This window comes from Motacilla alba, chromosome 3, assembly GCF_015832195.1.
Source record: "Motacilla alba alba isolate MOTALB_02 chromosome 3, Motacilla_alba_V1.0_pri, whole genome shotgun sequence".
In the NCBI taxonomy this organism is placed as follows: domain Eukaryota; kingdom Metazoa; phylum Chordata; class Aves; order Passeriformes; family Motacillidae; genus Motacilla; species Motacilla alba.
Window position 1 is genome coordinate 51,205,352 of NC_052018.1, and position 14,600 is coordinate 51,219,951.

Here is a 14,600-nt window from a genome sequence, read left to right on the forward strand (position 1 = left end):
GCCAAGAGGAAAAAAAAAGTAAACAGTAAAGCTTACCCCTCTCTAGGTCAGTCAGATATTCTTCCATGTGAGTCATGTAGCATTAAACATTGTGTGCATTTCTCCTGGATGAAAGGGAGGACAGGTGTGCTATCTAAATCAACACCTTGCTCAAAGAATGAATGAATGTAATGGTGATGGAGCCAGTGTACAGGAGAATGAAGTCAAATATCTACCGTGTATTCAGATGCAGGAGACTCACCTCACCCATAATTTTAGATGGCTTAACTGGCCCTGTGGAGAGCCAGGGCAGCATCTCCACAGTCTCTCTGCCCTGGGACCACATCCCTGCAGCCTCACTGTGTGCTACTCTATGCCAGTCCCATGGAAGAGCAAGAAGGTTTGATGCGCAGTCAAGAGACTCAGATTTCCCACAGATTTCCTTGGGCTTTCGGCAGATGTTACTTGTGGTTCTTGCTTGGAAAAGGATTGTTGCTTCACACGCTTGGACCAGTGCTTCTATTGTATTTCCTTACGTAATATATATATATATCTAATTTCCTTCCTGGTAAAGAACAATTTCCCCTAATGTTACTCTCTCATCTGCCTGTCATATCCTCCCTGCAGGAATGGGAATTCACTGATAAATTAAGTTGCCACATTTTCTGTCTGTCCTCTCTCCTTGATAATATGTAGCTTTTGTAGTTTTGATGAAAATGTAACCAACACTGATATGAGAAGTATCAATACAAGCAGCATGAAGGTGGTTTTGTGGATTTTGGGAGGGTTTGTTTGTTTGTTTGTTTGGTGGATGTTTTATCTTATTTCATTATAATTTTCTGGGTTAATTCTGTGATTGTAATTTTCTCAGATAGAGAGAAATTCAAGTCCTGCTTTCCACCGGTTTCCTTCTGCCTTGAAATATGTGCTAAAATAAGAGTCTGTCCATCTGTCTTCCTGCGGTACACAGGTACTTTTTTGCATGACTAAAATTGGATCTAATGTCCCACAAGACACTTATGTGGGTTAGCTTGTCTTAATATGCTTTAAAATCAAGTAAATGGAAGAGACAGTAACTAGAATATATAGGTCAAAGATTTCTTCATCCTTCAGATAATCCAGTTATTTTAAAAAGTAGCAGGAAGTAATCCTAAAAGCTGAGCTTATCCAAATTAATTGTAAACATTGCTTTGAAATCCCTCATGGGTTTATTTTAAATTTCAAAATAGTTTTGTAAATTTTTTTTGTAAATATTGTGTCCCAGTTGAAATCCAACAAAAAGCTTGTTTGTTTGCTGTATAGAGTTCACTTTAGGATTAAGGCTTCAAGACCTTCACATGCACTGCAGGCACACTCACAGACATCTAGATAGATGTCTGCCCATAGTTATTCAAAATGAAAAGGAAAAGTGGATTCTCTTCTCAGATATGGCTAATTAGGAAAAAGGGAGGGCGGTGTTATTACAAAGCAAAAAACAGTATTACAGAAATGCAGCGTGAAAGACAAGTAAGACCATGTTTCAAGGTCTTGCTAAGCATGAATCCATACTATTGTTTGGATCTTGTATATTTCACAGCGTTCACCCACTGACAGGATTTCCAAAGGCAGCACTCCTGTGATCTCTTCCTCCTCCTGCACCCAGCTTATCCTGTTGTGCTGCGTGTCCATTGTGACTCCGGAGTCAATTCCTTTTCTGTCACCTCTGAAGCTGAAGCACTGAAACATATGAGAACTATTATGCTGCTGTTTCTTTATCTCCAAACACCAGGATAATTTATCTTTGTCTGCCTTTTGCTGAAATAGATGTTGGGGCACAGGGCTGGATATGGTTGCTGTTCACACCAATGAGAAATTCTGTAGCTGTTGCTAAGTGTTCAAAACCAGGATGTTGTTATAGTTGGCTAGATGTCATTAAATAGGTTTAAGAAAAGGTTTTTGTGAGGGATAAAGGTAAGAAAAGATTGTGCTTCTGTAGGTATTCAGAAAACTGTAATGAAAATAGTTTCTATTGAAAAAAGTCACAGCACAAATGGGTTTTGTAATATGATGATGTTCAAATCTGTGGGATGCAGAATTACAGAAGTAATAAGGAGAAAAGTCTACAAAAGAAATTATAAACAGGCATGGGAGAAAACAGAGAGAATTCTAAGTGTTGTTCAAAAGGGACAACCTTTACCTGAGAAAGAGTAGGTTTGCTGAGAAACCTACTCTTGTTGTCTATTTTCTCTTGAACTGAGAAAAGATTGCTTTGAGCTTTTTTTTTTTTTGTAATAAGCTAATTTATACCCAAGATATGCTGGCCTCTGGGAGTTTCTCCTGCATTTGAAATAACTCACAAGACCCCAGACTCCTGGGTCTCTGCTCAGGCCAGAAAGAGGTAACATCAAGTTTTCTTTGAAAGAGAAATTGCTTACAGTTCTATATTTATCCAGAAATAATATGAATTGTGTAGTGTTAGGGTTCCTTACCGAGCTGGAGTAAATTTCTATACTGCTGGATAAGTCCATGGCAAGCAGCAACCAGTCTATTGCCTGGGACTCATCAGAGTCTCAGCACACAGAAATCAGAATCACAGCCATTACACTTTCCAACTCCATCTGAAAAGCAGGAAAGTTTAACCAGAATCTCTCAGCAGATGATTATGATGGAAGGCAGTGTAGAAAATATTGTAGATTTATAAGTATGCAAATATCTTGCTGTTATGATTTGCAAATTAGATTCTTCAATTCTACTGGGAATATGTGTATTTCCAACTGTAGGGTTCTTAGACAGGCTATCCTGCTTCTACAATCTCTTTGAATTTTTAGCAGGAAAAAGTCTTCAAATTGTAGTTGATTTATATTGGAAAAATGCAGCTTTACTCTCTTTTCTGCCAAAAAGTGCTTTTGACTTGTTGGGCGGCAGCCTGAAGCTAGGAAATTTCACACAGGAGCTTGAACAAAACTAATATACTGATGTTCAGCAGTGGTTGTGAAAGGGTTAGGCTCTCCCAGATGCTAGATTTTTCTGCTTTGCTCAGAATTTTGCTCTTCTAGAAGAGAGACATTATTTTTGAACCATATGCTTGGGAAAACCCAAACTTAGTTTCACAAGGCAGAAGCTCCTAAAGGTCTTTGATAACATCCAGATCAAGGCTTGCTCTCAAATGCAATCTGTTTCCCATTCATCATCCACCATTTGTGTAGTTGCCATCAGCTGGAATTGCCAGCTCTTTGGAATGCTCTGCTGCTCTTCCTCACAAAGTTGTAGAGCCTAATGCCATGAACTTTGTTTTAGCCTTCATTTTCTAGGAATGAAAGCTCTTCACTTTTTCAGGTGACACTGTTCCTTGTCCAGTTATTGACTAATTTTATATTTAACAACAGAAATACAAACTAGCTAGTTACATGTTAGAGTAAATCTAATTGTGTTCTTGTTTTAGTTTGTCCTAAAACAAACTCTTCTAGTTCTGAACTCTGAAAAATTTCTGTATTTTATGTTGCATTCCAGATGTTTATGTTTAGAACACCTGCACAACAGATACAAGCAATTCTTTCTCCTCAAAGCTGCAAAGTTAATGAAGGCTAAAAATATCTTGTGAAGAGATCTCTATTTTTTACCTGCATAAATCAGGTTATCTAGTAAAAATTAATTAAATATATTTGAAATTTATATTAATTAGGTATATTTACCCTGTATTTCAAGTGTTGTGCCACCAAAGGACATTGGAGCAGCAGGGAGCTAGGCCAGGCTGCCAGGAGAGATGGTGATTGGCATATTCATTGGATGTAGCAAGGTTAAAATGAAACTATTTTAGTTCAACACAATCCAGAGTTCTTGCCAAACCTCGAAAAGAATAAATTCCAAGCTATCTTTTGGACTAATCTTTGAAAGATTAGCTGTAATCTTTCTTTAAGTTTTAAGATTATCTGCACTATAAGAGGCATTTGAAAACATCTAGTTGTTTGCTTAAATATTCACTATTGTTTTTTTTCTTTTGACTCAGGCCATACAGTGTTTTGGGTACTTTTTCTAACTTTTTCTCCAACAGATTTCAAAACTCTTAACAACAAATCACTTCTCTGATCTCTTATTCTGATTTTTTCTTCTGTTTCCTGTTGATGACATTTTTCACCACCAAGTTTTGTCTTTGAGAGCAGTGGTTTCTTTTCTCCAAACAATTTCCTTGATGTATTTTACTTTCTGTTGGGTATTTTTGGCCAGAATTTCTGGGGCTTGCTGAATTTTCCTCTCAGCTATATTTAGCAGCACATTTGTATGTCTTCTCATCCCCATTCTCTTTTACTCTAAATTTGGCCGTAGAATTTCATTCTTCTTCCTTTAAAGCTTTTTCATTTTGATTCCCTAATCCATTCCTCCATCAGCTGATCCAGGATTTCTGGAGATCTTTGAAGCTTTTGTTCTGTAGCAAATCTTTTGCTGAAGCCCATAATCTCTGACCTGGTGATTAACTCACTTCAGGTGCCTGTGTCTTGTCTCTTTGTGCTAGGTCAATTCCTGTCTCTTCTTCTTCTCTTCAGTTTCTTTCAAAGACCTTTTCTCAAAAGCCATGAAGTCTTGCATCTGAGCAGATTATGGTTCAGGTCTGTAGTATCCTTCTCCATGATCTGCTTCTTTCTCAGATGTTTTTCATGGAAACATTTCCTGTACTCATCCTAGAGCTTTGATCTTTTAAGCTTTGCCTTGTGCTTTGTTTTTTTTTTTTTTTCTTTCTTTCTGCTGTGGCAGTCGTTGTCATCTTATCTCTCTTAAGGCCATTTCTTTCAGCCTGACCTCCAGAAAGTTACTCCCTGTTCAGACTATTGGCACTCGCCTGGGTTTTGCCCAGGGGCTGCCGTTTCTCTTTCTCCCCTTCCTTCCTTCCTTCCTTCCCTCCTTCCTTCCTTCCTTCCTTCCTTCCTTCCTTCCTTCCTTCCTTCCTTCCTTCCTTCCTCCCTCCCTCCCTCCCTCCGATCATCTGTGGGGCTTTGTAGGCTCAAATCTAGTGGCAGCCACAACTGTGAGTGCTGCTGCAACTTAACTTCAACAACTTCAGGACGTGAAGAGGAATTTTTAGCCTTAAATCCCTTTGTGAATATAGCCTCCAGTTGTGGTTAACAGCTCTTCCAACAAGGAGCTCTTGGACTATCTGCTGAGAAAGCTCTCCCTGGAGCTCAGCACTGTGCTGCAGAAGGCTGATTGGCTTCTTTGCTTTGGACTTGTGCTAAGGAGCAAAGAGTTGGGGGATCATGTTCTTCAAGGCTGGTACCATTGCAAGAGATTGCTGGGAATTACACCAGCAGAGGTGCTTTTTAATCTCAGCATGTGCATTAAGCAGTATAATGAGGAGTATTGATCCACCCTGGAGGTAATGAAGATGTAGGTTGCTGTGACTATGTCTTTAATCAAAAATCAAGAGCCATAGTCTTCTCAGAGATGGTTTTCTCTTAAAGCCCCACTGAAAGAAGCTGTGCTTTCATTAGTCCTATGTAGACTTTTAGCTGATTTTAACAAGAAACATTTTATTTTCAATATTATTGTAATACAGGAATTTTAGCCAGTTTTTAATCTCTCAAAATCAAAGTATTGTGTAAATTTTCTTAAATTTTTAAACTTTATTTCCTTGCTTTCTAAACATAAGCTCTGTTTGGTGGCTGAGGAGTCTCCATTGGACATGTTCTTAAACTTGTTTTCAACATTAAATAAATACTTCATACTCTCTTGGTGTGAGTTTTCTTAGGTAATACTCCATTGTTTAAAGTTCAACTCAGAAATCTTGACTATTTCAGTACTCTGGTACAGTTCCTTTTCACATGCATTTTTTTTAAATGTGAAAAAACTCCCTAAAATTGTGAGTGAACAATAATGGTGGCTCATCCCTCCATTTTATCTATATTTTCCCCTGTCCTGCAGCAGATATATAGCATGTTTCATAATAAGAGATCTTGTCCTCACAAGTAACAGAGATAATTCAGTCTTAGGACTGTTCATTAGGCAGCTGCTAAACTTAACCTCAGATCAGAGAGCACACGGAGAATGATGCAAATGAAAGCAGACGTCCTTCTCAAACTATTTATCTCTGAATTCATAAAGTTCTGTGAGGAAATGCTATGTATGGAGATGAATTACAGAGGGACCAGTTGTGTCTTATGTAAAAATCCTGTTGATGGAAACAAGGGGAAGAAAATACAGTGTTACTAATTCAAATGCTGTCAGTGTGTTGAAAATTGGAGCATCTTTATCCTGATACAGCAACATTCCTTGTGGAAAAACAATTTCAATGAAAAGAAAGTATTTATACCAATGCTATTCATATTGTTCCTAAAGACCTCATACATCTCCCTAATGTGTAAAAAAATGCATTCATCTCAGTTTTAGAGATGAGAAACAGAAGAAGAAAAATGAACACAGCAAACCTCTGCTGAGCAAAGAGAGATCCTGTCTTTTCTGACAGGTCAGCACTGATGTGCTCTTCTTCTCTGACGTGCTATCTAAACCTGTGTATTTGTTACATAGTTTTGACATGTGTAACAACATACCTGCACCCTGAGCTGCTTGCCATACAAATACTTACATCATCAGTGATGGCACTTATTCAGAGCTGAATTAGCTTCCTTTCTTCATATTGTGACAGGTGGTGGGGAAATTTGGCTTAAGGTTGACCTAAGATATACATATTTCCTCTGCACAGTATTTTTGTCTGAAGTATTGAAGGATCAGCGTTTTGCTGAAGATACACCTTTAAGAAAAAAGGTGTGAACATTAGTTCCTTGGTCCCTCACATCATTTACAGGAGACAGCTTCAGAAAGGCTGCTGGACTCACACAGAGTGACTTGGCCATTTGTGAGAGAGGACCATATCTCCTCTGAATGTCTTTCTTTAGCCATGTGTCATGGTTTGACCCTGGCCCAATGCCAGTGCCCCCATGAAAACCCATCCTCCCCTGGTGTCTGCTGTGAGATGTGATCAGAGACAGAGCAAAGCAGGCCTCCACTTGCAAACAAAAGGAAAAAAAAAAACTTTATTAGCACACAGTTATAAAATGGACACACAGAGCAGAATGGAAACCTGTCAAACATTCCTCCTCCCCCCACTCAATTCTCACAGAATGACACAAAACCTCAGTTCTTTATCCAGTCCATCACACTCTTCAAATAATCAACACAGTCCATCTCCACCCTTCCGACAATCACCTCTCATTTCATCAAGGAGAGAAGAGCCCCCCCTTGTGCCACAGGCCAATCCCCGTCACTCAACAACTGCACGTCGTGACTTCTTCCTTCCATGTTCAGTGCTCTCACCACTGCACATGGACCAGAGCTGCTTTTAGGGTTTCCCTTTCAAGAATGCCCAGTTCCAGAAGAGAACGACAGTCTCTCACTGTTTTGGGACACCAGTCCCCCCCAATATTTCACCCCCTGGGGCCGAGGGGTCTCACCATTACTCATCACCTGTCGTCTCCGCTCACGTCACTCCTTGGCGCCGCCTCCTCCTGTTCGGGACACCAGTCCCCCCCAGTATTTCACCCCCTGGGGCCGAGGGGTCTCACCATCACTTCTTTGGCGCCGCCTCCCCCTAAAATGCAGTCTCTGTATTACAGGAAAGATTCTGCTCATGGCTATACAAGAAAGAGTCCAGCCAAAAGCCACTCTATCATCTCCTCCACCTAGGATTTCCTCAGCTTCTCTCCGTCGTTCTTCACTTGCACTGCTCTCTCACCCTTTGTATTTCCTCTCATCCGTCTCTCTCTCTCCTTCGACTCCCGGAGGATCAGCATTTGCCAGGTTTCCACCTTCCGCAGAAGGGTTAAAATCACAGTCTCTGCTCAGCTTGAACTCCCACACTGCTACACACTCTTCATTGGGCACGGTTCCCATTGCCCCCCCCACTTCTCTTCCTCGGCCCGGCCGGTGCTATCAAGTTCAAGATAGCACTGGCACCTCTCTCTCACTCTCTCTCTCCCGAGGAGGGGGGGCTGCCCGCTGCTTCTCTGAGTTCCTCCACCCCTCCGTCTCTGTGGGGAATCACTCTTATCCAAGCCATCACCTCCCGTCTCCGGCCCATGGCTCCGGCCTACCTTCCCCGGCCGCATGGCCTTTCCCCTCCCCCACCCAGCCCGAAGCTGGGCAGGGGAGGTCTGAACTCTTCCATCCACCGGAACCAAGAGAGCCAAAATCCTGTGAGCTCTCGCTTTTAACCCCTGTGTTCTCAGAGGCGGATCCATATCCTCAATGGTCAAACCATGACACCATGGTATATACTTCACTGATGTTGATATTTTGGCCAGAGTTTGTGTGCCATATTCTTTCAGTAAACTACAACAGTACATGAAATAGGGAAGAACGTGTTATTTGAAGGTGATATCAATGGTAGGAATAATGTAATTTACATAATAGTAGCATTTATTAAGGCGTGTGAAAGTGCCACTGTGCTGCCTATTTAGTCTCTTAGACCATAAAAGGGAAATGGTCTTATGCTGATGATCAAAATGCATTCCTAAAAGTTCATCAAATCACTGTCTTTTTACTCCTCTTTTCTGTGGGCATGGCACCATATTATTGAGATGCAGAATAATTTGTGTAGTCAGTCATACAACAATGTCAACAGGTACTTGAATATCAAAATATCTGTACAGATAAAGTACCAGTCTAAGTAAGAGCCAAAGACAAACATTTTGTGATATTTCATTGCTTGTACCCAGGGTGGCTATATAAGTAGGGAGGTCAGGCTTCCTTCTCACCTGCTTGTGAGTTGCAGCCGTTCAGACACATTTATCTCTGAACAGCATTAGTAATATATAGCTATGAGAGCTAAAGGAGAAGTGGTTTATTGTTTCCTGCTGTCACTGTTTGCTGCTCCTGCAGTTTAGCTACAACCTTTGGCTGCTGATGTTCTGCGTTTGTTTTACAGGATCTAAAATAGAGGCATGGGGTTCATACTTTGGGTTAAATATAGCTGGCCATAAAACTTCACTGTGAAACCAGGCCACAGTTAAAATGCATCTTTCATGATGCAGTCAGATAAAGTCAGCGGGGCTGAAGGAGATAAGAGAGTTAAAGACACTGAAATGCTTTTTTTTTTTTCCCCATTTCTTTTCCTGAGGAAATAAATTGGGTATATGAAACAATGGCTATCAGTTAAGAGAAATGCTAGAGGTGAAAGATTTCCCACATTTGGACCCAGGCAGAAGTTCAGGGTGGATTGCTTGTGTCACTTGTAGTAAACAGCAGATGGCTGCAAGCATAAGGGAAAAGAACATGAGAACATGTATTTGACAACCTTATATTAAAACTAAACAAACCAGTTTTTCAGCTGGCATAGAAAGGTGTCTGTCTATTGATTCTGACAGAGATATACTGGTGTACATGTGACTTGTCCTGAGAAAATGTTTATCTGAATATCAATGGGTGGTAGGAGATTTTACACGCAGAGATAGAGCTGATCAATACAATATATATTTAACCTTCCACAGATTATTTGCAGCCTAGATGTTGGTTCATCTGAGGCCAGAGAAGAAGCTAACTTTGACATTCAGATTCCAGTGTCTGAGGGGTTTGAATCTACTGTTATAAAGGCAGTCACTTGAAAGCTGTCCTATGTTAGCCCATCTTCTGAGAGGGAAGCCATCTACCAGAGCAAAATGAAAAATTTTCCCCTTGATGGTACTCAGGTATGAACTGTGAAAGCAAATGCTCTCACTGCTGATGCTTACATTTCTTTTGACATTCTCAAAGTTTCAAAAAAAGATGAAAGTTTTGGAAGACAAGGGTTCATGGAGGAGGAATTCCTGTTTCCTAGTCCAAGCAGCTCAGCCCATGTGAGTTTTGCTATCATACCCACCTTTTCCCCGGAAAGCTGCCTGTGGAAGCAGGAGGCATTCTGGATGGACTCCAGTAGGGAGCACTAGGAGGCTATTGCACATGCAGCTGCTGGGGAATTGCACTGAGATCAAACAGCTTAAGGATTAATCTGTTTCTGCTGTTTTGTCTTTTAAAGGTGACTGTATTAATCTAGAAAAAACCAGTACCTTTTATGAGTGATCAAAGCTGTCATGTAAGAAATTGCAGGGAATTTAACACATTCCAGTTATCACCATGCTGGGTCGGACCACTTTCCTGAGAGAGGCACTTTAGATACAATTTCAGTTTGAATACGCCCTATGATTGCAGCAGAATCGTTCCTAATGTGATTGGGGTCAGAGATTTTATCTCAAAGTATGTCCTGCTAGTGACTAGGTTTCGTGTGTTATTGGTTGTGAGGAAGACTCTAATTGCGTTTCCGCGCTGTGTGGGGACTGGTTAACACAAAGAAATCTCATCTCCTTTTGTGTTGTGCTCAGCCCAGCAGTTACTTTTGTTCTAAATTGGGTCTGGCAGCCTCTAGGGTGGATGATTGACATGTCAATGTGCTAACAGAAGCCAGAACCAATTCTCTAGTCTGACACCTCCTTTCCTTCTCCGAATATTAATGATGAGTGACCCAGCTGAATGAATGAAAAGTGCACACATCCCTTGTGGCTCCGTGCAGATGCTCAGAGATGACAGCAGGATTTGCCCAGGAGAGGACACAAGCCCATAAAGCCATCTGGTATTATGTAGTGAGCTTAATGTGTTCATTGACTTGGCCAAATGTTTGGTAAATCAAAAGTTGACAGGGAAGGATTCATAATATTTATGCTTAAAATGCAGTCAAAACATCACAGAGAAAAATAAGAGTCCTAGATGAATTCCTAGAAAAACAGAAAGAAGTAGAGCTCAGATTTTGAGCTGGGAAGATGGGCAAGGAAAATATAAAAATATTTTAGTTAAATATGAGTCACAAAGCAGGGAGTTGCTCTAAAAGTGCCTTCAGTTACCCTGTGACTGATTTCAGAGAACACAGGTTATTGATGATCACCACAGGGTTTTATAGTACAATTTCTCAAAATGTCTAAATGAGCCAGCCTTGGAAGCCATTTTGCAGTCACTTGCTATTTATCAGTTCATTATTCTGATTTGGTTGAATCAAATCTGCTCTTTCTTTGTCTGGATTATGTAATATTTATTGTTATATTACAGACTGAGACTACTAAATGTATAGTCAGACTGTTAAGACTAGATGGTATAATGCATAACCAAGGAACAGATTTCTTCATTTAATCTTGTAAGTTTTATTTGTTTTTTAATGAAATGGATTCCCTTTTGTAGTCTATGATTGAAGATTTTCCGTGTAAATGTTTCTTTTATCTCTAGTATCTCAGCCAGCAACTCTGCCCCAATAGGTGACCAGAAAAAATCCCTATTAACATGCTTTTTTTAACAGACTTTCTTTGTGAGGTTTAGATCTGGTTCAAAGACAAAAAAAAAAAATCTTTTCTCAGTCAATTTGGCATATCATATTTTTTATCTCCACTACAGTAAAAGTGCAACCCATTTTCACCTTCAGCGCCTTATCTTTTGAAGACACTGCAGTTGAATACCCTTTGTATTTTCACAATATCCCAAAGATTGGCAATTCTTTTGCATCCATACAGGAGACTCTTGTATCCATGCATTGAGCAGAGCAACTTTTGCAGCGATTATTGCAAACCTTTTCCTTAATCACTTTCTCTATTTTCTTTTATACTGGATGACAGCCCAGTCAGATTCACCTGGTTGCTGTGAAACCATTTTGTCTTGCCCTTCAAATCCTTTTGTGTGGCCTCACTTGATTACCTAATTATGTTATTTCCCATCTTCCACATTTTTCCTATTACCCCAAAGGCCCTTCACAGTTTCCTTTTATTTCTCAGCTGCTTATGTTGCTCCCATTTTTACTTTGCAAGCCATATATCTCACCTCACTTTGCTGTCAAAAGCCTATATGTCTAATTTAAACCACATCTTTCAGTTCCCCTATAGTAAGTGGAGAGATAGGATACCTTCAGAGCACATTTATTTTGTCTCAATCTAAGATAAACACCTAAGCAGATTGTGATGAATTGCCCTCTGGGTACTCTTTCCATACACAGGAATCTAGACAACCAGTCTGGTTTGTACCTTAGGAAGTAGGGAAAATGAATCCCTGTTTTAATCAGTTTGCACAGAGTTTTCCCACATGCCTTATTCCCTTCTGCCTCAGTACCTTAACCCCCTCCCTGGAATACATTTGGTACCATTTTTTCGAACTAAGTGTGCTACTAAAATTTAAGCCTTCAAGGAAATATGTAAACTGTTATTGTAAACACCCACTTAGGAAAATTTAAAAAGTGTAATTTTAAAATAATTTTCTGTTGACTTCACGATGCTTCATACTGAAATTTTGTTTGTGGGGCATTGGGGTATTGCCATGTTTCTGTGAGAGGGTGCCTTTCTGCTCTTGTTGTACAAAGGCTTTAGCAGCAGAAGGGTGTTCAAGCTTACAAATTAAACCAGCAATTTGCAACAGAAGCCTGAGTAACACCTGTTACAACAGTGCCCCAGAGATGGGGTGCACTGATGGCCAGCGTTGTCACATGCAGACTGATTCTGGCCTGAGTAATTTAAATACAGCATAGTTTTTGTATAAGTATTTGTTTACTACATTACCGTAGTAAAATCAATACTTTAAAAAAACGGCCTGTAACGTTTGGTTTAATATTATTTTAGAAAAAAAATCTGACAAAATATTTTAAGTTAAAAAAAATCTTTACTCTTGCAACTTAAAAAAAGGCAAGTAGCTAATTTGTAAACAATTACAAAGAGAATCGCTCTGGGATTAGACCTTTCAATGACAAAATTCAGCTGCAAGTGCTTTTATTAATTTTTCCTTTTTCTATGCAAATTAATAACTAAATAATTGTGCCACAGAAACAGTAGGTCCAAGGTTCATGAAGAAAGTAGAGCTACACTTCACAGATTTATGACAACTCAATGATCAGTGTCACAGAAAAGCAAGAATGAACTTTTCATCTGTTGTTTGCAGTTACATGGGTTGTGCCCTCCAATCTGAAGCAAGACGAGATGATATCTTTAAATGACAAAATAATACAGAAATTCTTTTGTTAATATGGCTTCTTCTACTAGAATTAAAATATATATAATAATTATCTTATTCCAAAGGGCATTAACTTGCTTCAGTAAAAATGTTTAGTCTCTCTTGTGCATACCAGTTTCAGCTTTGAAACTCACAGAAAGGGCTTAATTTCACAATGTTTGGGTTGGAATGGACATTGGAGATCATCTGGCTCTAACCCCCACTGCCATGGGCAGAGACATGTACCAGACCAGATTGCTCAGAGCCCTGCCCAACCTGACTCTAAACACTCCAGGGATGGGGCATCCACACCCTCTCTGGGCAACCTGTTCCAGTGCTTCACCACCCTCACAGCAAAGAATTTCTTTCTAGTACCTAATCTAAATCTAATCTCTTTCAGTCTGAGGCCATTCCCCCTTGTCCCATCACTGCATGTCCTTGGGAAAAGTCTCTCTGCACCTGTCCTGCAGACCCCTTAGATATTGGAAGGCTGCTCTAAGGGCTCCCTGGACAGTAAGTTCTCTGTAGGTTCTGCCTCCACAATGTTCAGCCGAAGTAGTTCTGGTGCTGGAAACTGAATAGAGATCGCTCAGTTTTCTCACACTCGTGGACAAATTCTGACTGTGAAAGAGCAAAGTGGGTGAGTGTACATATCAATTCTTCTGGGTAAGCCACTCTCAAAAATGAAATACAAACAAAAAATCTGGCAGGAGAACAAAGTTCAGTCTGGGAAGGTTTTTGTCACAACAGAAAGTCCAGACCCCTCCAACAAAGAGAGTTAGTATCAGAGTAGTGCCAAATTATTGAAGACTAAGCTGCATTGTTCCCCTTTTGAATGCTGAGAGACTTTGTCCTATAGAGTTAGATTTAGGGAGGGGTGGGAGAGGGGACAGGCCGAATTCCCAGCTGCCATGGCCCAAGCAGAGAGCCTGTGCAGGTGGGGAAGGTCTCAGCTAAATGGTGGGATGCATTTACACCGTGAGAGGCATCCCTGTATCTCTGGGATGTTAAGAATATGATAATATGTTGTTTACTGTCCACTGCCAGGGGACAAAAAGAATACCTGTGGCAGTAGAGAGAGAGGGATGGCCCCCAGAATGGGATTAAGACACTTTCAAATGGTCTGAACCAACAGAAAAGGGGTTCCTCTTCTATAAAATGAGATCTTAATTTTAAACTACTTTTTGGTCTGCTAAATTTTCTCTTGTATGACTGTGAGAGCAGGAGGAGCAGTGCAGAAATACAGCTTGGGAGCAGACAGGAATGTAGCTTTGGCCATGGCTCTGCATGTCTGCTCATAATGAACTTTGAGACCTGTGGGAAGCCTTCCCCTGCCACTAGGACGCTCACTGCTCTCAGAAGGATGCCTTTCACAGGCTGCTGGGGGAAGCAGAGGTCTGTATGTACCATGCCTAAAGCCAAGGGAGTTAGAACAAATTCATTCGAATGTGGGTAAAGGACACAAATCCAGGAAAGGAAAATGAGTAAGTATGTATTAAACAGGCTAGAGAGAACTGCTTCTTCCATGCAATTTTCTTCTGCTCAGTAAATGTTAATTTGGTTTTGATGTGGGGCCCTTTCAGGATATGAATAAATATATTAGCCATTGACAGCTATGAACAGACTATTTGGAGTTATAAATGGAAATAATAATATATTTACCAGCATGA